The 26,120-nt window shown below is 37.4% G+C and overlaps 1 protein-coding gene and 1 pseudogene across 1 annotated transcript in view; one reads left to right on the top strand and one right to left on the bottom strand.

Moving 5' to 3' along the window:
• Positions 1 to 26,120, bottom strand: part of LRP1B (LDL receptor related protein 1B) — a 1,324,618-nt gene that overhangs the window by 1,183,361 nt on the left and 115,137 nt on the right. The gene's annotated exons all lie outside the window — the stretch shown is intronic.
• LOC111825570 lies at positions 3,914 to 4,012 on the top strand (annotated as a pseudogene).

The raw sequence follows: 26,120 nt of genomic DNA, 5'->3' as shown, positions 1-26,120 counted from the left end.
TTAAATTGAGTGTATATGCAATATATAAATTACAGTTTTACTATCATATATAAAACTAAGATTCTTCCCATATTTAGATTAAATTCATAAATTGTTTATTTATTTAGAAATTTAACAGACTTTTAGTAGTATGACTGGAGTAGACCATTTCAATTAAGACTAACCTCCAGAAGTTTGGTTGGACCAATGATTTTTTTTTCTGTTGATAATATTTCCCATTAAATAAAGGTATGTAAAAATATTATTTCTCTATTCATTATTATTGTAAAATGACCATTTTAGTATCTTGATATTTGTAAATATCTCTAAATTATATTATAATTTAAGAGGAATCAACTTTTAACTTGATTGTATGACAGATATTTAGCTCTCTAGCTGAAACCAGAAACACACACACATACCACCAAGGGTAGCTCTGAGAGAAACATTTACTTTCATTCATCTCTCAACCCCTCAACTCGCCACCCCCCCAAAATAAAAGGGGAAATAAATTCAAATGTTCTGCTCTATATACAGGATGGATGAGACATCATTTAGAGACAACCATATTTTTCCAAATCACAAACATACATGACTAAGAATGGAACACATTGGGTGTTACCTCAAAATCTGGCAAATAAGTGAATAAAGGCTTTTAGAAGTGAAGTGTATATGCTAACTGGAAGAGAGAGAAATGTTGAAATATGAAAAAGGGGGCTACTGTGAATCTTGAATATAGTCTTTATTTCTAAGAAAACTAGTACTCTGTTCACTTAAAAATGTTTACATCTAAACACAAACTCTGCATAATTTCCTTGCTTATAAATATGTATGTGAAAAAAGTTTTACTAAATAAAATAAAATTAAAATTTTTTAAAAACTATACCAAACGTATGATTTGACCATTGGGATGTGTCCAAATGTTTTATTTGGCTTTTGCATGCAGTGTATGGAATAACATTTTCAGACATGACTTCCTGACAGTTTATTTTATAAATATTCTGGTTTAACATACCTTTCCATGTGAAATATGATGGAAGGAGCAAAACAAAATTAGTGAAGATAAACACATCATTGGATAAGTGAGTGTATAAAATAATGAATCCATAAGTGAATTGACTGACCAGACCAAAAATGATTGGTTCTATCTCTGGATATACAGGCTTCTTTCATTTTCTGGTTTTATAAATTCAGGACTGATAATTTACCCGAGAACTCACAGCTGACCCAGAGAGGACTGTGTCACTCTTGGCATTGACCCAGCAGCACATTTCTGGTGACCCTTGTCATCATTTTGGCCATTGTAATCTCCATTATCAATGAACAATCAATATTAAGTGAATATATATTATGTCTACAGAGTATACTAAAAATGATAGAACAGATATATAACAAGGATGCTAAACTAATGGAGTTTAGTGTCTAAATGTATAAAGAAGAAATATAAAAATAAGCAATAGATATATACTGTTTAACACTGAGTGCCACCACTAAATTAGTGATATATGCAAATTATGAATATCTGTAATAGGTTAACTGTTTTATTAAATTAGTAAAACAAACAACTCAATAGAAGAAACATGTACATCAAGTATTAACAGGAAACTCATAGCCCAATAAATCAAGTGTACAAAAACAGATGAGAAAAACTCAACTTCGGTAACAATAAGAAAAATGCAAATTAAAATGTAAAGATATAAATTTGCATTCATAGGCCTGACAAAACCTTAGATTAGTTAATTAGATTAATAATAGCAAATGTTGAAACCAGTGTTTGTTGTATAAATTGGTAAAGTCCATTTGGAAGGCAATTGTCAATGTCTATCAAAATTAGAAGTGTAGAATATTTCTTTGATACAGCAATTCCAATTGTAGGACTTTAATCTTGAAAAATTATCATATAATTCTTACATTATACCTTAACTTTATGTCATATAATTTTATATTATATGATCTAATACCAATGTATGGCAACAATAATGTTCATTGCTTTACATTTGAATGGAAAAAATATGAACCAAATAAAGATCTAATGGTAGGAAACTGGTTTAAAAAAATGGCATGGTTTCTATTATGGAATACTTTGAAGTTCTTAAAAAGAGTGAGGTAAAAATTTATGTTTTATCACATAATCGCCTATCAGGCATATGGCTAAATGATTAAAGTACATCATTGAACAATACATATGTTTATGTAAATTAATATATTTGTATCTATTCCATCTGGCATACATATGTATATATGTAAATACACAGGAAGATGCTTGGAAAATTTATTCCAAACTGTTGAAATGGTTAGTTCTGTGAAGGGAGGTGAGAGCTAGAGAGGAAGTGAAGGGAAAACAGAATGTTTTGTTTTGTATAATTATATACTGTTTGGAATTTTTGCTTTGCAAATACATGAATGTAAACTTCATTTTTTAAGGAAAAGATGTGTACAATGACAGGTCATACATTGGATTGATAACCAGCAGCATAGTATTGGGGCAAGAATGACAGACAGATTAATGAATATTCAGTAGAAGGATAAATTTAAAAATACCCTGGGCTTTTTTAAAATGGTAATTTACTTTATTTTTTCCTGGCTCTTTTGAGATATAATTGACATATGACACTGTAAGTTTAATGTGTACCATGTACTGACTTGACACATTTAGATATTGTGAAATGAACATCATAGTAGTGTTAGTTAATACCGCCCTCACTTTACATAATTACCATTTCCTTTGTGTGGTGAGAATATGTAAGATCTACTCTCTCAGCAAGTTTCAAGAGTACAATACTGCAGTGTCGACTACAATCGCCATGTGGTGCATTAGATCCCAGAGCTTACTCATCTTATAGCTGGAAGTTTGTACCCTTTGACCAACACTTCCTTATTGCCCCCAGCCCCCAGGCAACCACTACCATTCTACTCTCTTTTCTTGTGACCTTACTGCCTTCGGTACTGGGTAATTCTGACCTCATAAAATGCATTTTGGAGTATCCCTGCTATTCACTTTTTAGAAGAGTTTGAGAATTGGTATTAATTTGTCTTTAAATGTTTAGTAGAATTCACCAGGGAAACCATCTGGTGCTGGGCTTTTCTTTGTTGGGAGATTTCTAAAATATATATATTTCTCTTGATTTCAGAAAGGAAGGGAGAGGGAGAGAGAAATAGAAACATCAATGATGAGAGAGAATCATTCATTGATCAGCATGCCCCACTCTGGGGATCAAACCCGAAAATCATGACCAGGAATCGAACCATGACCTCCTGGTTCATAGGTTGATGCTTAACCACTAGCCACACCGGCCTGGCGGGAGATTTATTTGTATTTATTTATTTTTAACAGGAGTTGAATATCTGGAGATTTTTGATTTCTGATTCAATCTCCTTATTTGTTATTGGTCTATTTAGATTATCTATTTCTTCAAGAGTCAGGCTTTGTAGGTTGTATGTTTCTAGAAATGTATTTCTTCTAGGATATTCAATTTGTTGATGTATAATTGTTCATGGTAGCCTTGTATGATTTTCATTTCTGGGATATCAGTTGTAACATCTCCTGTTTGTCTGATTTTATTGAGTCTTCTCTCTTTTTGTCTTAAGTATAAAGGTTTGTCAATTTTGTTTATCTTTTTAAAACACAGTTCTTAGTTTCAATGATCTTTGCTTCTTTTTTTCTGATCTCTATATCATGTTTTTGTTTGTTTTTCTGCTCTGATCTTTGTTATTTCCTTCCTTCTGCTAACTTTGCAGCCATAGGCTTTCTTACTCCAGGCTTTTTTGTCGTTGTTGTAAACAAGTACATTCTTTCAGATCTTTATAAGCCACCTCAGAAGCCACTGTGATAACAGGAAGTTGTTGACATGAAAAGTTGTGAGATGGCTACTATAGGCCCTGACCTAGGAGGACTAGGCTCTCCATGAAGTGGCAGTCACAAGTATCTGACAGTGCTGGCTTCAGCAGCGCATGCTAAAGCTGGACAGATACAGATATTAACATGGCCTTGCACAAGGACGACACGCAAGTTTGTGAAGTGTTCCCTGTTTTTTGATGGCTAGTAACTAGACTTTTGGAGATGAATACTTTGTAGTGCATGCAGATATTGCATTAGAATGTTTATACTAGAAACATGTAAAAACAAACAAACAAAGGATCTGACCTACCAAGGCTATAACCAGGCTTCTTCTATACAGGCAACACTCAGAGGTATGTGAATTAGCTAAAGGCAACCTGGTCAAGGACCCAGCCTGAACATGCAACCTTTATCCTATACAGGCTGCATGTTCAGGGCAGGGAGAGAAAGAAACACACCAATAAAGACCAGCTCCAAAGTATTTAAAAAAAAAGTTATGTGATGGAAAATCGGGTGAAAGCAGTTCCATGACGCAGCGCCCTGTGAAAATTTAGACCTGAGCGAAGGGACTAGGGCAGAGCTGCAGGGAAGGGAGCTCTTTGCACAGGTCACCATACAAAGGTCGCAGTGGGCCTTGACAATGTTCTGAGAATCAGGACCAAAAGCAGCAGAAGTACTCCTATTGAAGGATGAGGGTATAAACCCCAGAGACCACAGAGGCCCAGGAAATCAAGAGCAGTCAGGAAAGGGGCACTTATGAAGAGTGACCATGCTGTCAGTGACCTGTCAGTGCTGAGAGGACTGGGCCAGTTGGGGTTTGCTTGGCTGCCCATGACCCTGCATGAACCCCAGGAGGTGCCTCATGAAGAAGCCTGTGAGGAATCACATCCTTACCTGGCCCTCTCTCTGAGCATTTAAAACGCTCATCTTAATTCTGTCCCAATTAATGTTCTCTGGGATTGTGGTTGAAGTAGCATTGGTTCACCATAAAACCTTTTAGCCTTTCTTTAAGTCATCTGAACAGTCCGAACAAAGGAAAGGAGAAATAAAAATTTTGTCTCGAGATCAATTTCACATTTCGCTGTATTAAACATGCTGTTTCCAGAACTCCTATTTTAGTACCAAATGCAGCTTCAATTTTAGATAATGCTAAAAATAGGGGTTTTGACTCAGATTTTCACTTAATGCAAGGCTTTCCTGAGACACAGCAAATGCATAAATCAAGGGAGAGGCACAGTCGTCCTTATTTTAAGCTTTTCACCAGTGTGGTTGGCCATAGGACAGAGTCTGAAGGTCAAGTAGATTATGTGCGCACTGGGTAAATTATTTAGTCTGAGACTCAGTTTCTCCATACATTGAAGGGTGCACCTGGTAACTGTGAACATGCTGTCTGTTCTGTACCCCCTTTTTTCTTAGGTTTACAGCAAAATTGAGGAGAAGGTACAAAGATTTTTCATGTCTCTCCTTCCCCCGCTGCTGCATAGCCTCTCCCATTACCAACATTCCTCACCAGAGTGATACATGTGTTACAGCTGATGATCCTACACTAAAGCATGATGATCACCCAAAGTTCATAGTTTATCTTATGGTTTACTTATGAAGTGGTGCATTCTATGGGTTTGGGAAACTGTGATGACATGTGTCCATCATTGGGTGTTATGCAGAGTATTTTCACTGCTCTAAAAACCCTCTATACTAACCATGTACACCCCCATTGCCCCTATACCCCTTGGCCACGAATGATCTTTTTCACATCCTCCACAGTTTTGCCTTTAGAATTTCATATGGTTGGAATCATATGACATGCAACCTTTTCAGATTGGCTTCTCTCACTTGGTAAAATGCATTGCAGATTCCTCCATGTATTTTCGTGGCTTCATAACATGTATTTCTAATGTTGAATGTTTTGTTATATGTAATATTTTATTATATGAATGTACCACAGTTTGTCCATTATCCTATTGAACACTTCTTGGTTGTTTTCAAGTTTTAGTGATTTTAAATAAAGCTGTTATAAACATCTGTGTACAGGTTTTTCGTGGACACAGGTTTTCAACTCTTTTATGTAAATTGCTGGACTTATTTTAAGAGTCTGTTAGTTTTGTAAATTGTCTGACAAACTGGCAGTGTCATTATGAATTCCCACTGGCCATGATGAGAGCGCCTGTTCCTCCGCATCCTCGTCAGCATTTGGATTTGTCAATGTTGTGGATTTTGGGCCTTTCTAATAAGTGTGTAGTGGCATCTCCTTATTGTACTAATTTGCATATCCCTGTGGACACATAGCATGGAGCATCACTAAAAGAAATAAAACCTTAAATTTATTTTTTTTATTTAAAACTATAAAATGCAAAACAAAACAAAAATTCACAAGAAAACAAGTAGAGAGAGTTCAAAAAGAAAGATGTGGTGGGGGAGCAGGATGAAGAAGAGGCACCACAGCTAGAATTGAGTAGGGCTCCAGAGCAAACTCAGCTGTCAGGGGTGGTGAGACCAGCACAAGCTCAGGATCTAATGCAGGTTCCAGTGTAGGTGCGGGGGCGGGGTCAACTCCAGGAGTAGTGCACCCAGGACCAGCTCGGCGTTTCTGCAGGAGCCTGTGCTGATACAGGTGCAGGTGATGGCTCTCCCTTCAGGGCTGCTGGTTCCAGTGCCATCTTTGAGTTCTCGCCATGACCCAGTGCAGGTGCAGGAAATTGTTCTCTGGGTTTGGTGACTGGTCCTGTTCCAGCTCAGGGGATCCTGCAGGACCTGCTCCACATCTGCAGATGGGACTGGTGTTGGTATTGGCTGCAGCTCTAGAGTGTCCTCTGGAGCTAGCAGGACAGTTGGCAGTGGAAACGCCTCAGGTTCTAGAGCAGCCTTTCCTTCTGCACTGGCTTCTGCACCTCACCATGCTTCTCAGAATGTATAGGCACTGCAGCTGGAGCCGGCTCATACTTATGAGCTGGTACCGGAGCCTCAGAGGGGTGGAATCCAGGTCCTCTGGCCCAGTCAGGTGAAGGCGGGAGACTGAAATGGTCCAGGTGGGAGACTGAAATGCTGAGCTGCATGCTAATACTGGGCTGGATCTTTGGGCAGCATCTGGACAAGAGGCATTTCCTGGCCATACCTGAGCCCTAGTTCTGGGGAACCCTCAGTGCTTACACCCCAAGCTGCCCTGGCTTTACTTGGTGGCGCATCATTTCTTCCCGTCACTCAGGGACATAGAGTGGGTGTTTCTCACTGATGCCCAGGGTGGAGCTCTGTAGACAGTGACCGGCAGCCTTTCCGGAGGCTTCACAGCCATGCTTGGCCTTAGTTGCTGCCACCTCTGCCCACTGGACCTTCTACTTCCAGATCAGGTGCGAACCTGTGTCTGCACAGACCTCCACTCAAGTGAAATAAGATTCATTTCCAGGGCTCAGGATAAAACTCAGGCAAAAGGGCCCTGCTCCATATTCCACATCTACCCAGCCGGCCTTGACCTGAGGTGTGAACATGACCAGCCCACTAAGCTTGTGACCCATTCTCAGCCTGCTCCTGCTTGGGACAGGCCCACCCCCTACACACACACGGGCAGGGGACATCGAGCTGCCCGTGGGAGATCAGAGGGGTGGTCTACCCTAAACCGGACTGCTCCTGGCCTTCCTGTATTCGATTTGGGTCCCCTAGAGAAAAGTGCCAAAGGAGTCTGGGGTGAGACCTTACCAACATCTGCAGCATTCGAACGGGCTCTCAGTGAGTGATTTTTTTGAAGCCACAGCCTTGGGACCACAGGAAGCAGCAGGAGGATATGCTATTCATTCCAGCATCTCAAGTGAGCTGGCAAGGCCTTCTCTAGCATGTGGCTGCCTGGTTACACGGTTCCAAATTCTGTTGGGCTCTGTCATCAGGAAGTGAGGATACTGCTGGGAGCCCCCTACTTGGGCTTCCTCCACAGAAAAGAGCCCCCAAGGGGCCCTCCTGGGCTGCTAACTGATCGCTCTCCACCCCACCCCATGCACAGTTACACCATAACCGTCCATACATGTGACAACAAAGTCTCATTTTTTAAATAGGGCACTCCAAGCAATGAATTCCTTGAGCTCAGTAACAGCAAGAAAAACACATTTCTTACATAACATTATGTAAACCCCTAATAGGTACTACTTTTCGAGGAAAGAAAACGGTATGATAACTAGGATGAGCTGTTTGAGTATACATATCATCATAGGGAAAGGAACCAGGGTGGATGAAAAAGGAGAAAGTCACCAGGCCAGCAAAGTGTCTACCGTGATTCTTGTACAAACGGTATTGCCAGGCCTGTCTCTTTCCTACACTTGGAAATTAAGCACACGAACACATAGCTGATAATGAGACTTTGGTGAATACACTCTCCATTTAGGTTTGTCAGGGATCTGGTTGCTGGTTTGCTCTTCCCTCGATCACAGTGCAAGGGGAGGCCCAATGCTCCAGAACTCCCTGGGTGCTCACACACAGTGGGCATGAACTGGGTAGAAATCATAAGATTCTAACACCAGATGCATGCTCAGTGGTGAAACACACCAAAGTGTCATGATGTAAAAACTTCTGGTTAGAGGATGAGGGGCAAGCCATGGTCAGTTTTCACCACAATGGAATGTTACTAAATGGAACTGCAGGCAACACACTGGAGTCAAAGGTCACAGAGAGGCAAAGTGAGAAAGACGACTAGCTCCTGGGCTCATGATTAACACCAGCAAGTTATTTGAAAGCTTATGTGATATAGTTAGTGAAAAATATAGAACATATTTAAAGCACATTTTAGATAAGGGTGGGGTAGAACTACTATTGGGCACAGGACAGCATCAGTGGATGTAGGACAAGGCCACAGGAGCAAGAATCCAGCCTGGGTCAGAACTGAGACCCATGGCAGTCACATTTGAAGCAATTTTTTCACAGGTTCTTAACTAACCAGGAATCCTTATACCAGAATCATACTGGACAGTCTCCTAAAACTTCTACATCTATTTTCTTTTGTTAAATATGTCAGAATGGCTATCATCAACAAAACAACAAATGACAAGTGCTAGCGAGGATGCGCAGAAAAAGGAACCCTCGTGCACTGCTGGTGGGAATGCAGACTGGTGCAGCCACTGTGGAGAACAGTATGGAGTTTCCTCAAAAAACTAAAAATGGAACTTCCATTTGACCCAGTGATCCCACTTCTAGGAATATATCCCAAGAAACCAGAAACACCAATGAGAAAGGACATATGCACCCCTATATTCATCGTAGCATAATTTACAATAGCTAAGATTCGGAAACAGCTTAAGTGCCCATCAGCAGATGAATGGATTAAAAAACTGTGGTACATCTACACAATGGAATACAATGCTGCTATAAAAAAGAAGGAACTTTTACCATTTGCAACAGCATGGATGGAACTGGAGAGCTTTATGCTAAGCGAAATAAGCCAGTCGGAGAAAGATAAATATCACATGATCTCACTCATATGCGGGATATAATGATCAACATAATTTGATGAACAAGAATAGATACAGAGACAAATGGCAGGGGGGTGGTATTAGACAGCAACCAGAGGACTTGTATGCATGCATATTAGCATAACCAATGGACACAGACCCTGGGGCGGTGGGGGCTTGCCCGAGGTGGGAATGGCTGGGGATGGGGGGGTGGAGTATCAATGGGAAAAAAGGAGACATATGTAAAACTTCAGACAATAAAAAAAATGAGAAGAAAAAAATAAATAAAATACATATATCACTTTATCTTAGTTAATTGTATAGGTTTTCAGTTTTAAATAATTATTTTATCTCCATTATATCTCCAATTTAAGAATCCCTTCAGGATTATTAGAGAAAAACATCCTCTCTCTGCTGCTGTAAAGATCCAAATAAATAGGAACACATTCAACAGGCAGCATTGTGGACGCACTGTTTGACCCAGCCCACCCCGCCTTTCCTTTATGTTACCTATTGTACGGCCACAAGCTTATATCCTAAGACTTGCCCTGTAAGCACAAGGGGCAGATGGATGTGACAAGGAAAAGGAAATGCAACAGTGGTTCCCAGCCATGGACACTCGCATGGAAGTATTCGCCTCGAAAAGGATGATTCAGCAACAGACTCTTGAACCAAAGTGAATGGTAAACTGATAACTGTAATCACCTGCAATAATTTATTTGACTTCCACAGCATCAATAACAAAAAGAGAAAACCAAAGAGATATTTATACCCCAGACCCCTCATTTCCTTCTGCTGATGTGAGAACTGAGCTGGAAAGACTCGTTTGCTTCCCTGATGAGTCACTGAAGATCAGGAAAATTACAGATATATTGATCCAGGACAAAAAATGTCTAAATCTTGTAGTAAGATAATTCTTTTGATTTTGAGTGCCCTGGACATACTGTGTGTGTGTGTGTGTGTGTGTCAAAAGAGTTAGTATTCTTATGGGTCAAATATATATTTATACAGGCTTTAGAATACCTAAATCGAATGTTCTTTCCATTTTTATCAGGTTTGACCTTCCTGCTCATCCTTCAGCTTCAATGGCACCTTTTCTCTATATTTTTTCTACAAAAAATACCTCAAGCCACTGCTAATGCCATCAGAATGCATCCTTGAATTCCACTGGTGCTCCCACAATATTTTTCACACATCTCATTCTTTACACAGAGCATGTTATATCAGAATAATGTATTTATTAATGGTGGGGAGCATCCATTTTTTTATATCCTGAGGGTCTGGTACATAGTAGTACATGCCTAAGAAATATTTGTTAAAATGAGAGCTTAAGTTAATTTACTAAATAACCACTCAGACAAACAATAGCTATAAACACTTTGCATGAAGGTGTATATTTTCTATTTTCATTAACTTTCAATTATCTTCCCTTCCTTCCTATTGAGAAAATTAGAGTCCTCTGCAATAATTTAAATTTCATTTAAAGTGCCAGCAATAATAATTGTATCATAAAAATATAATAATTATGTTATTTAATGTATTTTACTGAGATATAATGCATCCCATTTTCTTTAAATTATGCATTCAGATACCATTGGGGTTTACAAATGATTTTCCAATTGACCCCAACATTGATATATACAGTTTGCCAATAAAGAGTTATAAAAAAGGTGTGAATATGCAGTAATTAACTTTAAAATTAAATACTACACTGAATATTCATTTTATTTTTATTATAGAATATATAGTTCATATTTTAAATTAGTGAGCTATAGAATCTATTTTAAAGCATAATAAAGTAGGCTTTGAATTAGTGATGCTCCCAAAACACTTTAAATTTCTCTTTAAACTCTTAAAAGCAATGCTATAATTCTAAAAGCCAATAGTCGTTAAATATCTCCCAAGGAAGCCACCCATAAAATAACATTATGAAGGCTTATATCCCATAAACATTTTTCATGCACATGTTCCAGCCTCTAATATTATCAGACAATGAAAGGTAATATGCCTGGGTGAAAAAAGGCAAAATAGAAACAGGAGATTGTTTTGAGTCCTGATTGCCTTTGCAGGGGCCCTGGATAAGGACTAATAACACTGTTCAGTAATCTTATATTTTAAATTTCAACATTGTTCTTGAAAAATTGTTTTGGATTGAAATAATGAACTAGTTTATCCCAATATCAAGCCAGATTCCATAAATATTTGTTTTGTGTTTGTTTTTGTTGTGTTAATCCTAATCCAAGGATTTTTTCCATTGAATTTTTTTGTTTGTTTGTTTTTTTGAAAGACTGGAAGGGAAGGGGAGACAGAGAGAGAAACATGGATGTGAGAGAGAGACATTGACTGATTGCTCCCACACACAGCCGACCGGGGTCACGGATCGAGCCTGCAACTGAGATATGTGCCCTTGACCAGAACAAACCCGTGACCCTTCAGTCTGAGGGCCGATGCTCTAATCGCTGAGCCAAACCGGCCAGGGCTGGAGACATCTGTTTTCAGTTCAACATGACAGATCATTTCAGCCCTTGTAATCGGTTGCAAAAAAGTCATAAGAGAATTTCTCCTCTGCCATTTGCATGCTATATGACCCTAAGTCATTTGCTTAATTTTCTGAGCCTGTTTTCTCATCTATAAAGCAAGGATAGCAGCATATAGTTGCCAACCTGAAAGTGTCATTATGATGATTACCTATGTTCAAGTTAGAGGAAGTGCTTTCCAAACTGCACGGGACTGAACAAATATCCAATCATATTGAGTGTGTATGTTCATAGGAAAAAGTACAACACAAAGGAAAAGGGGAGTTACTTCCCTGATTATCTACACGACAATTTTCCACATAAGAAAATGGCTGTAGTCCAAATGGAAGTGTCATAGGAAGAATATATAGACTTTCTTAAATCACTTAGAGCTGGATATTTTCTTGGGTAGCACAATCCTCGGCAAGCTATTTATTTTAGGAAAGAGAAATCAGGGAGGATATGAAAAAAAAAAAGAGGGATGACATGAGAAAAGCTTAAAGGGAAAATAAAGACTGGGATCCAGACATTAGCTCACACCTTAGATGGGAGGGATCAGCAAAGCCTTTGAACACAAAGTAAGGGTTAGTGGCGCTAAACACAAAATGAAATAGCAGATAAAAAAAACAAAAAACACTGTTCTTAGAGAGATTAAACTGACAAGGTCCATTTTGTAGCAAGTCTTTCTCAACTGAGTCAAGTCTGGTTCAGGCCAATCGCCAATACAACCAAAGGACGAGGTGAGAACTATGTTAACCACACATTTAAAAGACAAACATAAGGGTCAAGTTATTGAAAAAGACAAGAAAAATGTGATGAAAGAATACTGTTAAGGGGGGGAGTAGATCTGAAATGTACGGGAAAATAAAAAGTAGTCATCTGAGAATTAGTAATATGTCCAGCAAAAGCAGCAGTCTATTTCTAATGTGCTGCACTTGCAGCAGTGCTAATCTGAGCCTCTTCAACGGCATAACTGGAAGGATGGCCCTCTTGAAGTTACTTTGATTTATAAGCAATTCAATGATCCAGGTAACAGAAGTACCTTCCTCAGTGTGCAGACTTCAGAAAATTGTATTTCACAAACATGCATCTATGGGTTGGCTATGGACAAGGAGTTGAGCAGTGAAGGCTGTTCCATCCATGTCTACAAATTAAAGAGCACACATATTTGAGACAATGAGATAGTACACTGTGTTTTTTTTAAAAAGTTAAAGAGTGAGACAATGTGAACATTCTATTACAGAGCATTTTCAGAAATGTAGATGTGTGGGAGAAGCTGCCTCGATATCCTAACTTGTTCATGCAGCCATCTAGGCCTCCAAATAATATCTATCTGAATAGATGTGCAAGCTACTGGGCATTATCGTAAACTGGTCTACTGGGGAAAAAAGAAGTTTCCGGTATTTTTGTCCCAAAAAGTACTGAGGTAGAAAATTGAGCTAAAAAGAATCAAAGAGGAGAGTTTCAGACATTGAATTCATACATCTTATTTTATAGGTGATAGCAATAGGTATTTTTGATGTTGTGGAATGAGGACAGAATACATGATACTGCCATGCTCTTGACTTCCACACATTAGTTTTATGACATTGAGAAAATATCTAACTTCTCTGTTTTTTTGGTTTATTGTGTGTAAAGTGGGAATTATAAGGACGGCTACCGAAGAGGGCTATGGTAAGGATTAAAATAAGTTTAGAAGATTAAGTATGTTTCTAGGAAAATTCATGGCACATTACACATGATAGGGGATCAATAGATGCTTGTTTATATAGATATATCTATCCATCTGTACCTCTCTCTCTCTCTCTCTCTCTCTCTCTCTATATATATATATATATATATATATATATATATATCTGTATCTATATGTATCTCTATATCTATATCTATCAATATCTATCTCCAGAACTACAACTTAGTTCTTTCAGCACTAAAATTATTGTTCTTTCTCTTATACAATCATTCTTTCTCTCTATGAGCAATTACTTTTCTTACTGTGAAAACCACTTAAATTAAAATTATTAGGGAAAATGTTATATGTAATATTCCAATATATTATTGTGGGTTATTTAATAATCATAGAAATTGTGATGTCCACAAGGGTTACTTTGCTTTTCATAGAAAATAAATCTTTCCTACCTGGCCAGTTGTCTGATAAATTGTCATGATTCACAAAAAGAAGCAGCAATATTACTTTCCCACCCGTGGAAAAGTTATTCGTGGCACTCATTTCCTCCTGATCCATCCATTTGCATCAGTATTAAACTCAGCATCTTCACTCAGCACAATAATTTATAACTAGCACTAATTACAACAGAAAGTGCAGTACCATAGCTGGATTTGGGGAAAAGCAAACAAACAAACAAAAATTTAGGGAAGCATAATGGCTTTTAATGTAAAATCAAAATAATAAAGAGAAGAGAGAATGTTTAAGCTGATGATGGAATGAGTACCTTTCATATGAATGTAAGTTGTCTTGTGAAAGCTAAACACCATGAGTTTATATGGAGTAGGAGAACTCAGGGTGAGCTATAAGAAAGCGAGGACTGTCTAAAGTTGCAGCAGACTCTCAAGGAAAGGAAGCTCCTTTTGGGGGAAGACTTTAAGGTTAGGATAAACTCTTCCCTGACTTTCATAAGAACTTATTCTTTGGATAGAAAAAGCAGAGAGCAGCCACTGCATGGCCTTCAAAGTCCCTATGACTCTGACTGGACTCCAAGTCATCCCTGGAGAGAGGAAATTATTCTAGCAGCTCTGGAAGCCATAGATCTCAGCCTCATGTTCGCTGACGAGGTCTACAGATGAAAACAGACAAGGAGTCAGTAGCAGACAAAAGATCATTAGATTTCTTCAGAAAAGACAGGCTTTTTCATGGCTTTATCTTTATTTTATTATCATTACTCTTTCAATTTGTGCACAAGTGGAGTATAACTTATTGGTTTAAGAATCAGCGCTGGCTTGGTAGCTCAGTTGATTAGGGCATCCTTCTGATACACCAAGGTTGCAGGTTTGATCCCTATCAGGGCACATGCAAGAAGCCACCAATGAATGCATAAATAAATAACAACAAAAATCAATGCTTCTCTCTTTCTCTCAATTCTACTAAAAAAATAATCAGATTTAAAACAACAAATCTTCCAGCAACTAAACATTAATCCTGACAAAGTCAGCATCAACATGTGTGTTATTTTTTGCCAAGTCTCATTAGCAAAATTCTTTGATCAACTGAGTCTACTACATTTGGTTTTTATAGATAAGTCCTCCCAGACTGAGGCTTAAATGTCCCCACTATGTGGATTCTTAGACACTGTCAGGAGTGAATAGTTTTCCACACAACCCCTGACATGATTACTAAATATGAAGAGAATACACACACCATATATAAGCAAATGACTATAAGCCAACTTTACGTTTGATAAGATTTAGTGCATTTTGGTGAAAAATAAATAAATAAGAAATTTCAGGCCAAGAAAATTGCCTTGAATCATAAGTTCTTATATCATTTTTATAAGACCTGTAACCTCATAGGATTTAATCACAAAAACACCTACCAGCATGGTACATATTTTATGCAATATAGTCTGACTTAAGTTTTGTTGGTTCTGTTATTTGTACAATTCTCTAAGCACAACTAAAATTTCCCAAAATTTCTTCTAGTTCCTATTTGCATGTAATTAGAATGGGGAATCATGGTAAAGTTTCCAAGAACTTGCACTCATTACAAGTAAACAGAATTTATACAACAAAAAATGATATTATATAATGTGTTTAAGAGCCAACCATGGTTGCTATATCCCCCTTACCCCCAGGACTTATATGTATGCATATAAGCCTTACCAATGGACACAGACAACAGAGGGGTGAAGGCATGAGTTGGGGGTGAGGGGGAATGGGGGGATAAGGATACATATGTAATACCTTAATCAATAAAGACAAAAAAAAGAAAAAAAAGAAATACCATTTATAAGTAAAGCTAAAAAAAAAAGAGCCAACCATGGACATTGTTTCATCTTAAAATTTTTAAAAGGAGAATCAATCAATCTTCAGAAGCTCATTGAGGGCCTACTGTGTACATGTTGTTGTGCTGAGTGATATGAAAATCATGATTAACGGATTAATTAATTCAGTAAGTTAAGTCTTAGTAGGCATTTTCAAAATACCGAGTACTTTGCTATGCATTGAGAATATAGCAATTAATAGGGCAGGTTACAATCCATCAAGATGCTTATAATTCAGTTGTGAAGAGAACTCTTAGAAATGTGTGGAACAATCTAAGCAGTTATTAAGTAGTAAAAAATTCATATAATCAAGAGAATGGGAAATGTAGTTTCTTTTCAGCTCAAAAATCCAGGGTGGCTTCACAAGTCATGGAAACCTGGGCAAGACTTTAAGGATGGGTTCACTTGTTCATGAAGTCAGAGGAGAACCATCCCATAAGAAGATTAAAAGCCATAAGGTCCTAGTTATTGAATGATTATGCAGCAAGACTGGAGTCAGGCCAGGATAATAACAGTGGGCATTCTAGAGAAAAGGCAATAATGATTCTGATTTTTATATAGTTGCTTCTCCTCCTTCTTCCCCTCCCCCACCTTCCTCTTTCTTCTTAATATTGCTGATAAATCTTCAAAGGGGTTATGACATTCAGGTAATAGTGAAGACAAGTTGTGGGTGAGGGAAGAAGAGCCAGGTAGAAGGAGCAGTAAGTATGAGAACAGGATTGATTTTGTGTCATTGTCAGATTAAGGCTTTAGCTGTGTTCACCAATTTCTCTTTCCACATTCCTTTGCAGCTAGGTTGGAACCATAGATTTCATTTTAATCATTCTAGTGGGCAGAAGTGTGGCAGAGTTTTTAAAAAATGTCCAAGGAAACATCCAGCCTTCTCTTCCCTCCTCTAGCTATCTTGGAAGCCAAGTATTCCTGATGATATAGCCATAAATAAGATAGAGGGAGCCAGTCACACTAGGAGAAAGCTTTCTTAGTTTAATTTAGCTTTAAGTCATTGAGCTTTGGGGGTTAATTTATTTCCACAGTCTAGTGTTGTCTTCTCTGGCTAAGAGCAACAATGCTTCTCTAGTGACCCTGTTTATAAACTTTAGATAATTTTTACAAAGTTTGATTATTATCAGTGAGAACAGATATGCTGGGTCATTTATGCAAATGAAGCATATATATTATGACTCTCAACTTCAATCTTCTAAGCTCTTTATATTACTTTTATTTATTGTTTTGTTCACTTACAGATAAACCTATGAATTCATAGTAACTACATTTCTCTGAAAACTTGAGAGTGTTTTTTACTTGAAGTATGCAAATAAGAGCTCAGGAAATAAATATAGGTAGGTTTAAGTCACTAAAATAATAAATAATGTTGTATTTTTCCTCTCCATAAAAAATAAAATAAATGATAAGTGCTAAATACAAAGATAAGTGGAATTCTGGCAGACTATCCTGAGAGACCTCTTCATTCAACACTCACTTGAAGATTTTATACTGAGGCTAATCATGCAATTCAGGAAAAAAAACAAAAAAAAAACTGTGCAGCCAGCAAGTTCTAAATTAAACAAGATCCTCTTCAGTTTTGTGCTGAGAGAAAACATCCAACTTGGGATGGTATAAAGAGGCTGGACCGGCAATAAGAATGCTAGAGCTTTAGACAGAACTCCACCACTAATTAAGCTCATGACATTCATTGAATCCAATAATCTGCTCCTCAAGACATTTGACTTATCCCGAGTATAAAAAATAAATATAAAATTATTGCTTTCACTTTACAGGATTGAATATAATAATCCCTTTTCCCAGTCCCGTACCAGCAGCAGACTGTCTTTCAACATGCAGTATAAGTACATATCATTTCTCCATGAACCCTTTCCTGACTCCCCTCCCCTTTCCAGAAAAAAAAAATGATTATTCTCTCCTTGGTATTCCTACATTAATCCTGTGCAGAGGTCTATCATAGCACTAAAAGTTGGCATCTTATTTCCTCATATATTCATTTCCCATTTCATTCGGTGTGTTTCTTGAGGCAGAGATCATATCTCTTAGTATAATCTCTAGCCTATAAAATGTGCTCAATAAATTTTTGTCAGATGAGAGAATGAATCAATGAATGTGCTCCCCCAGATTTCAGGGGTGAGCAGGTAGGTTTGGCAGAGGATTAACTTGGAAGTGGGAGCTGAGTGCAGGATAAACTTACAAATACAGCTAGAAATGTCACAACCTTCAGTACTCTCTTCCTGGGTGTGTTCCCTCTCTTGGATCCATTCCAGTTATGCCTGAACTGAGTGAGGCAGGGACTTGATTCCCGAAGCTGTTTCCTGCTCTAACCAAGTCTGCTAGCAGCATTTAATCAGTCTTTTCATGCTTTTTTAGAATCACTGACAATGAAAATCAAATCACCTAAGGATTAGGAACAACAAAGGAATGTAATTGTAGGCAGATGAGTCCAGATGTGATTAATTAATAAAGAAGCTAGCATGGACTCAACTTCTAATCCACTCCTCCAGGAGGGATTATGTTCAACTGGGACACCTTCCTAGGTCAATTCAGGACACAAATAGCAGGTCAATGAGAGCCTTCCAGAATGAATCTGGGAGTTATCTACAGCGTTGTCTTGAGAACAAGTAGGAGTTTAGAGGGGAAAGAGTCTGTCAGGGAAGTTTAGGGTAATCTGAGGAAGAAGAAGCAGAGGCACCATACTGCATGAAGGTGTCAGATTTAAAAATAAACTGAGGAGGTAGAAGGTTAAAAATATTAAAAACATATGTAGGTATATTTACATATATTCCAATGATCTGGCTATGAAAGTGGAAAGGAGAAATGGTCTTATAGATACAATTTCAGGCATATCTAACCCATTTCTCTGAATGAAGTTTAAGTATCTAAGGAAATAAAATTAGGTTTGGGGAATGGGTTAAAGGTAAGCAGAGAATTTGACACTCACACTTTACTTCTTGGTTTTGAATTTGCTTAGCTTTAGAGCAATGAGGTTCTCAAAGTCTGGTCCAGAACCATTAGCTTCACCTGGGAATTTGTGAGAAATGCAAATCTTCAGGCCCTAATCCATTCATATGGGATTTGAAACTCTGGGGATGGGGCCCAGAGATCTGTATTTTAACAACCCATTCAGTTATTTCTAATACATGCTTAAGTTTGAGAACCACTTGCCTTGCCAGGATCAAAGGTGGTTTTAGGGAAGACTACACATAAGGAAGATTCCACATTGCTTAAGGTTGGAGTTTCCAAATACACACACACACACACACACACAGAGAGAGAGAGAGAGACACATACACACACACAGATATGAATCAAGGATTGACATAAATGCATTAAAGAATAAAGAACATCAATGCACAAGATATACTGTCAGGGCCAAAGCTAAATGCAAAGAGTATTTTTATGTATATTTTATCTCTATCCCTGTCTCAGTACCTGTGGTCATAACCCTGATTGCTAAAATCACTCCAACTTGAGATGATAGGATCAATCTGAAAACAGAGAGGGGGCACTGATATGACTTAGGCTGCTTCCAGGTGAATATGGCATCTCCAGAGAGTTGTCTAGTAAAAGTGGAACATAGTGAGGAGTAGGAGAGGTACCAGCAATCAGTCTAGAGAGACAGGTAGTCTAGAGAGGCAGGTAGATTCAATTCACCCTAAAAGCAAAACATAATTCCCCAGAGTTTTATGTGCATACATCTATAAAAGTAAAAGTTTTAAAAATCTCTAAACATATAAAAAGGGTTGCCAGATATAATACAAGACATCTAGTTAAATTTGAATCCCAGATAAACAATGAGCAAATTTTAGTATAATAATATTAAAAGTATTGCACAAGAAATACTTATACTAAAGTTATTTATTGTTTACATGAAACTCAAATTTAACAGGGTGTCTGGACTTTTATTTGTAACTTTAATATAAATGAAGTATTTCTCTGAGGATTACCTTATGTTACAGGCATATATAATTTTTCACAGTAGATATTATCATTGAAATGTGGAATAAAATAATAAAATGGTATCTTTGATCAACTGACATTTTAAATATTTTGAACATCTAAAGTATATAAAGCCATTGAAAAAATTGTATGTGTTTTAAAATCAAGCCCATAGCTAATCCTTTTTACAAATACGTGATACTTATATACTAGTTTCAAGTAGCAGACAGTATCAAAATGGTTTCTGTTCCCATTTATATTTTAGACCAGGTTTGATTTCCATTATATACCTAATATATAGAGATCAGATCATAACACACAACTTCCTTCAATTTTACCAGATACGAGTCCCAAGGAGACCTCTCTCCACCTATTCAAGTGAAGCCCGATTTAGCATAATGGTGACATTATAAAGCTCTCTGTTACTGTCTCCTTGTGGAATTTTCTTTTATGCTTTCCTTGAGAACATTCTCTTCCATTTCTTAAGAGAAATTTGGTTCCAGAAACACACACACACACACACACACACACACACACACACACGCACACACACACACACACACTCAATTTGGAAGTGATTTCTTGGAGAAATATATACCTAATTAGTGCCAGGTAATTTTATGAAGAAAATACAAGCAGGGAAAGTAGTTATCTACCCTAGGTTTTGTTTGATAACATGATTTATTAGAATAGTGTGGTATGTGACTGGATAAATGGATGTCAAGACAGAATATTTATAAGCATAGTGGCACGCTTGGTTCCTTGGTGCCTTATTAGTAACACTGACAGACAAGCACTGTTGAGGCTCAGTCATGCTGATGAGGAAGCTTCAGGACAGGACGTGCAGAGTGAAGGGAGGGTGACAATAGTTATGAAGCTGCTAATTTTGCTCTTTTCACAGAACACTAGAACTAATGAAACCTTTAAAATCATCAAGCTCAATACCTATCTTTTAAGTTAAGTCAGTCAGTTTAAATTCAGATACAAATTTCCTGAGATCATGTAACCGACAGGTAGAATGAAAACCTCCTAAGACCCCACTCTATTGCTTTGCTGCTACTCAATAGCTCACAGCCTCCACCTACTCTGTAATCAAACATGTAACAGGAGAAGAATGGCTGCCTGTTGCCATATGTACCAGGTGTACCGGTTAATAATATGGATTTTTTTCAATAGATGGAGTTACATATATGTTGATATATTTGTGATTTGATATGTATGCTATTTTGTTGTATTGACAGCCAGCTTCAAAACTTCAAATGTCAAATTTTCTGAAGGTGTTAACATCATCGATATTTTTACACTTAAAAATGTCGAGTTTCATGCCAAAAAAAAAGAGCATTTGCGGGAAGTTTTAATTCATTACTTTATTTTGAAGAAAAGTGCTGCTGAAAGTTATTATATACTTCGGATAGCTTATGGTGAACATGCTCCATCTCAAGATACTTGTGAATGCTGGTTTAAACACTTTAAAAGTGATGATTTCGATGTGAAAGACAAAGAACGTCCAGGTCAACCAAAAAGTTTGAAGACCAACAATTACAAGCATTACTGGATGAAGATGCATGTCAAACTCAAAAACAACTTGCAAAAAGATTAAACGTTGCTCAGTAAACAATTTCTGATCATTTACAAGCAATGGGGAAGATTTTAAAGGAAGGAAAGTGGGTACCACATCAACTGAACAAAAGACAAATGGAAAACCGAAAAGTCATCAGTAAGATGTGGATTCAATGGCACCAAAGAAAGTCTTTTTTGCATCAAATTGTGACTGGCGAATGAAAAGTGGATTTATTTTGAGAATCCCAAATGCACAAAATCATGGGTTGATCCAGGTCAACCATCAACATCGACTGCAAGGCCAAATCGCTTCCGAAAGAAGAAAATGCTCTGCGTTTGGTGGGATCAGGAAGGTGTGGTGTATAATGAGCTTCTAAAACAGGTGAAACTGTTAATACTGATCACTACCAACAACAAATAATCAATTTGAACCATGCTTTTATTGTAAAACAACCAGAATGGGCCAGAAGACACAGCAAAGTAATTTTGTTTCGTGATAACGCACCATCATACACTTCAAAACCAGTTAAAGGAAGTATTAACCCACCCGCTGTATTCACCAGACCTTGCTCCTTCAGATTACCACTTGTTCCCAGATGACCACTTGTTCCCATCGATGGCACAGGCTCTTTCTGAGCAGCACCTCAAAATGTACGAAGAAGTGGAAAATTGGGTCTCTGAATGGTTTGCCTCAAAACAAGAAAAGTTCTATTGGGACGGTATCCACAATTACCTGAAAGATGGGGGAAATGTGTAGCTAGCGATGGACATTACTTTGAATAACGCACTTTTGATGTTTCTCTTGAAATTATTGTGGTTTCTTTTATTACAAAATCCGCATTATTAACCAGAACACCTGGTAAGGGTTTCTTGACACTTGGCTTCCTATAGTTGCTTCATATGCTAAGGGACATTGTACACAAAATTCCAGAAGTGTCTGTGGGGAAGAATAATAATGGTGATTCTTCTCTGATTTAATTTTCAATAGTATATAATAAAACAATTTGAAGCCTTGAATCAGAATTGTACAATGTTATAACATGATCCCTCAATATTACTTCCTTCAATTAAATATAAGGCATCTGATGAATCTGTAAGGTTATCGGGAGTTCACACCAAAGCACCATTATCAGTTACTGTTCTGAGACTTAAATTCCACCAATTGCATCCACAGCTTGGTGAGAACATTGCTACAATATTCAGAGCTGTGCCATTTTTTTCAATGCTGTAATTTAGAGGATTTATTAGCAGGCATGTTTTTCAAGATCATCGTGTGCAGAGGTCATGATGAAGCCCTCCAATGGGGACTAGAGACTGAACCAAATCGACAACTTATAATGGCCTGAGAAGAAGTCCCAGCTGGAGAGATTGTTCATTATGTGTCATAGAAATGAAAGCCACAACTTCTAATATGAATTCTGCTACCAACGCAGGCAGAATACTATTGGCATCAGTAAACATCTGCAAATGCATGTCCTATAATATCTACAGATCCAGTCAGACATATGAATTCTTACTTAAATTCTGGAATCTCCACTCACATACATATCCTAGTATATAGGCTTTGCAAAGGAATGGCCACTGAGATTATACTGTGGATTTGAATGAAGTTCAAGATATGCCAGGCAGTTTTCATGGCATCAGGTGATCTTGAGTCTTTGTGTGGCAGTGAATCAAGTTCAGATTGTTCAGGCTAAGTTACCTCAGGACACTAATGCATTTAATAGAGATTTAGACCAATCAATCAATAAATGTATGTATGTTGTAGTTTATTATAAGTTGTAAGGCTACTTTCCACAAAACTTTCTCACAAGAATCTTGGCTAGAGTTGTTAGGGCATCATGTATTCTTCAAGTTTACAATTACAGACTTGTTTTTGGATGCTTAATACTCATTGTGACAGCTTCACAGAGGTATTCGAAGCATGATGAAAGATAAGTAATTCAAAATCTTCTTGGGAAGGAATTGAAATACCTCTAAAAGTTATAATCATTGGTACCAGGCTGGTGTTGCTCAATGGTTGAGCATCAATCTATGAACCAGGAGGTCATGGTTTGATTCCCGGTCAGGGCACATGCCCAGGTTGTGGGCTCGATCCCCAGTGTGGGGTGTGCAGGAGGCAGCCAATTAATAATTCTCTCTCATCATTGATGTTTCTATTCTTTTCCCCTCTCCCTTCCTCTCTGAAATCAATAAAAATATTTTTTCAAAAATTATACCATTCAAATATAGGAATTTGCATTCAAAACCCTGTAATGATTTTATGCAGTACATGGAGATGTATTAAGTTGGAAATTTCAAAGAGGAAAAGGTAGATAAGCCTAAATATTTTATTACATGAAGTTTTTTCATACTGATTACATATTTGCTATAGAATAAATAAGTCAGACCCTCTGTAAATAGTTTTACAAGAAGATGGAAACTTGAGAGGCTACAGAGTTACTATGATTTCCAAGGAGCAGTGTCTTGACAAATATGACCTAAATTAGGGCTCCTTTGATTGAATGGTAACTGAAACCTTATGTGAACCACCTTAAGCTAAGAGGGAAATTTATTGGAAAGATGCTGAGAACAGTTGTGCTCCGGGGCCTCTGGGGCAGATTCAGGCACTGGATGGGTCTAGCGATCCTGAGAAACTTTCCATCTGTCACATGTGCGCCCCCTGCTCATCTGTGTGCTACTTCCTGTTCGCTTGCATTTCTCCTCAGGCACACAGCACAGTATAACCACCATTTGCATCCAGTCCCCTCTCAGCTCACTAGGTCTGGGGAAGAGGGTGTTCATTAGCCCTGGACCAAAGTGTTCCCAAGTTTAACGCACTCCCAGGAGTCATTAATTGTCACAACTCATCCTAAGATATACATTGGTCATTTCTTTAAAATTCTCTTTTAAGGATAGAAGTATTGCCTAGATTCTGTCTTCTGACATGGAAGGCTAGGAGAGTTTAATGTAGCTTCTCTTTCAATCTTCAAGTGATATATGACATTTTGTCTTGTTGTTATATTAGTAAGGACAGAAATAAGATGGTTATATGTTATGGATGTGTTCAATGTGGATAATGTTATAGTTTTGTAAGTTATCAGTATAGAGGCTATATTTAAGATAACCGAGAATAGCTTTATAGAAATATAAGGCTGTCTTGTGAAAATGCTCTATTCTAGCTTTACTAATAACCAACATTAATAACCCAAACTCCAAATCCTTTGTGGCAACAAATTGGAAGGAAGTGGGCTTTATTTATTGAATCTTTATTTATAATAAAACTAGAGGCCCGGTACATGAATTCCTGCATGGGTGGGCTCTGGCTGGCCTGCCCCACCCCATTGGGGGCCAATGGGCCAGGCTGGTGGGGGGAGGTAATGCTGGAGGTTGGCCAGCCAGCCCCGCCCCAGATGGGGGTTGGGGGGGGGGGGGCGATCGGGGCCCTGATCGGGCTGGTTGGCCACCGCAGTGTGTGTCACAGCGACCAGTTGTTCTGATTGTTTCAGTTGTTCCATCTTTCCAATTGCTTGGCTTTTATACAGAGAGATATATAATCTTTAATACACTATCTAAATTTGATCTTCTTGGTCACTATTTTTTGATGCTTTGATATCCACGCTTTTCATATGAAATAAAAAATAAAATCAGATTTGCACAATACCTAATGTCTTTTCCTCCCATTAAGTATACATGTTGGTGTAATAATTAGGAAGAAGAGTTGTATTTATAGCTAAGACAACTAATTGAATTTTATAGAGTCCTTCCTGATTCCAACAGACTAAGTTAAAAGCTACCAATTTGCATAAACTTTAATGACTATTCATGTGGCTCGCGAGCAGCAATTTGCCAACCACTGGCCTGAGAGATTAAAATTTACATGAGCTGAGAACTTTATCCAATCCATATGTAAGCATATAAAGTACATATTACATGAATGTTGCAGTTTTACAATTTTCTTTTGAGAATCTCCTATGTGTCTGGCTCCATGCTCCATACTCATTATATCCAATATTAGGTAGATAATTTAAATACATAGAGGGGTGTTGTAATAGAAGTAGAACTTAGAAGCATATATAATCCTGTAAAAAGTACTGAAATGTAAGAGAAAAAACAATGTATATAAATGTTACAAACCTTAATGCTAAATTAGTCGGGATTTCTAAGCCATTTGGGGACAATAATATTAAAACCTAGTATCCTTTACATAAAGTTATGGTTTTAAAGAGACTTTACAAAGCAAATTTTTTAATAGTTCTGCTGATTTTAGGAGAAAAATTTTTGAGGTCCTAAATAATTATGATCTATCTACTTAATTAAAAAGAAGTATACAGTGTATTTAATTAACAATACAAAATGTTTGTATCTAAGATTCTAGAAATTACAGAGTATAATAAATGATCGAAAGAAATGTAAAGTTACACATAAAAATAATAAATCCAATCTTGAAAGATCATTCTTAATTCATTTTCTATTATAGATTTCTTAAGACTAATTCTTGATGAAGTATGTCTTATGGATTAAATAAATTTTATTCTTGGCTTTAAATGCAGTTTAACTCAAATATACAATTTCCATAAAGGATTTATATTATGAATAGAAATTGCCATCAAATGAATTATATCCTATAGGTATAATAATCCATTAGAATTCAAATTAACCAAATTTAAAGGACCTCTGTTAAGTTATTCACACTATTGTTAGTAAAAACTTGTCATCATTGCTTTCATTTATATCTCTCTTTTCAGTAAATTACAAGTAATTAATTTGAGCTGAAAGAAGCGCCAAAATTTAAAGACATATATGGGTTCAATTGGCTATGACTGATGGCTGTACAAAAGTAGTTTTATTTTTGGTGAATTTAAGAATTATATGTGTA

Source organism: Myotis lucifugus, unplaced genomic scaffold (assembly GCF_000147115.1).
Source record: "Myotis lucifugus unplaced genomic scaffold, Myoluc2.0 scaffold_32, whole genome shotgun sequence".
Lineage (NCBI taxonomy): Eukaryota > Metazoa > Chordata > Mammalia > Chiroptera > Vespertilionidae > Myotis > Myotis lucifugus.
This window is presented reverse-complemented; position numbering and strand designations above follow the sequence as displayed.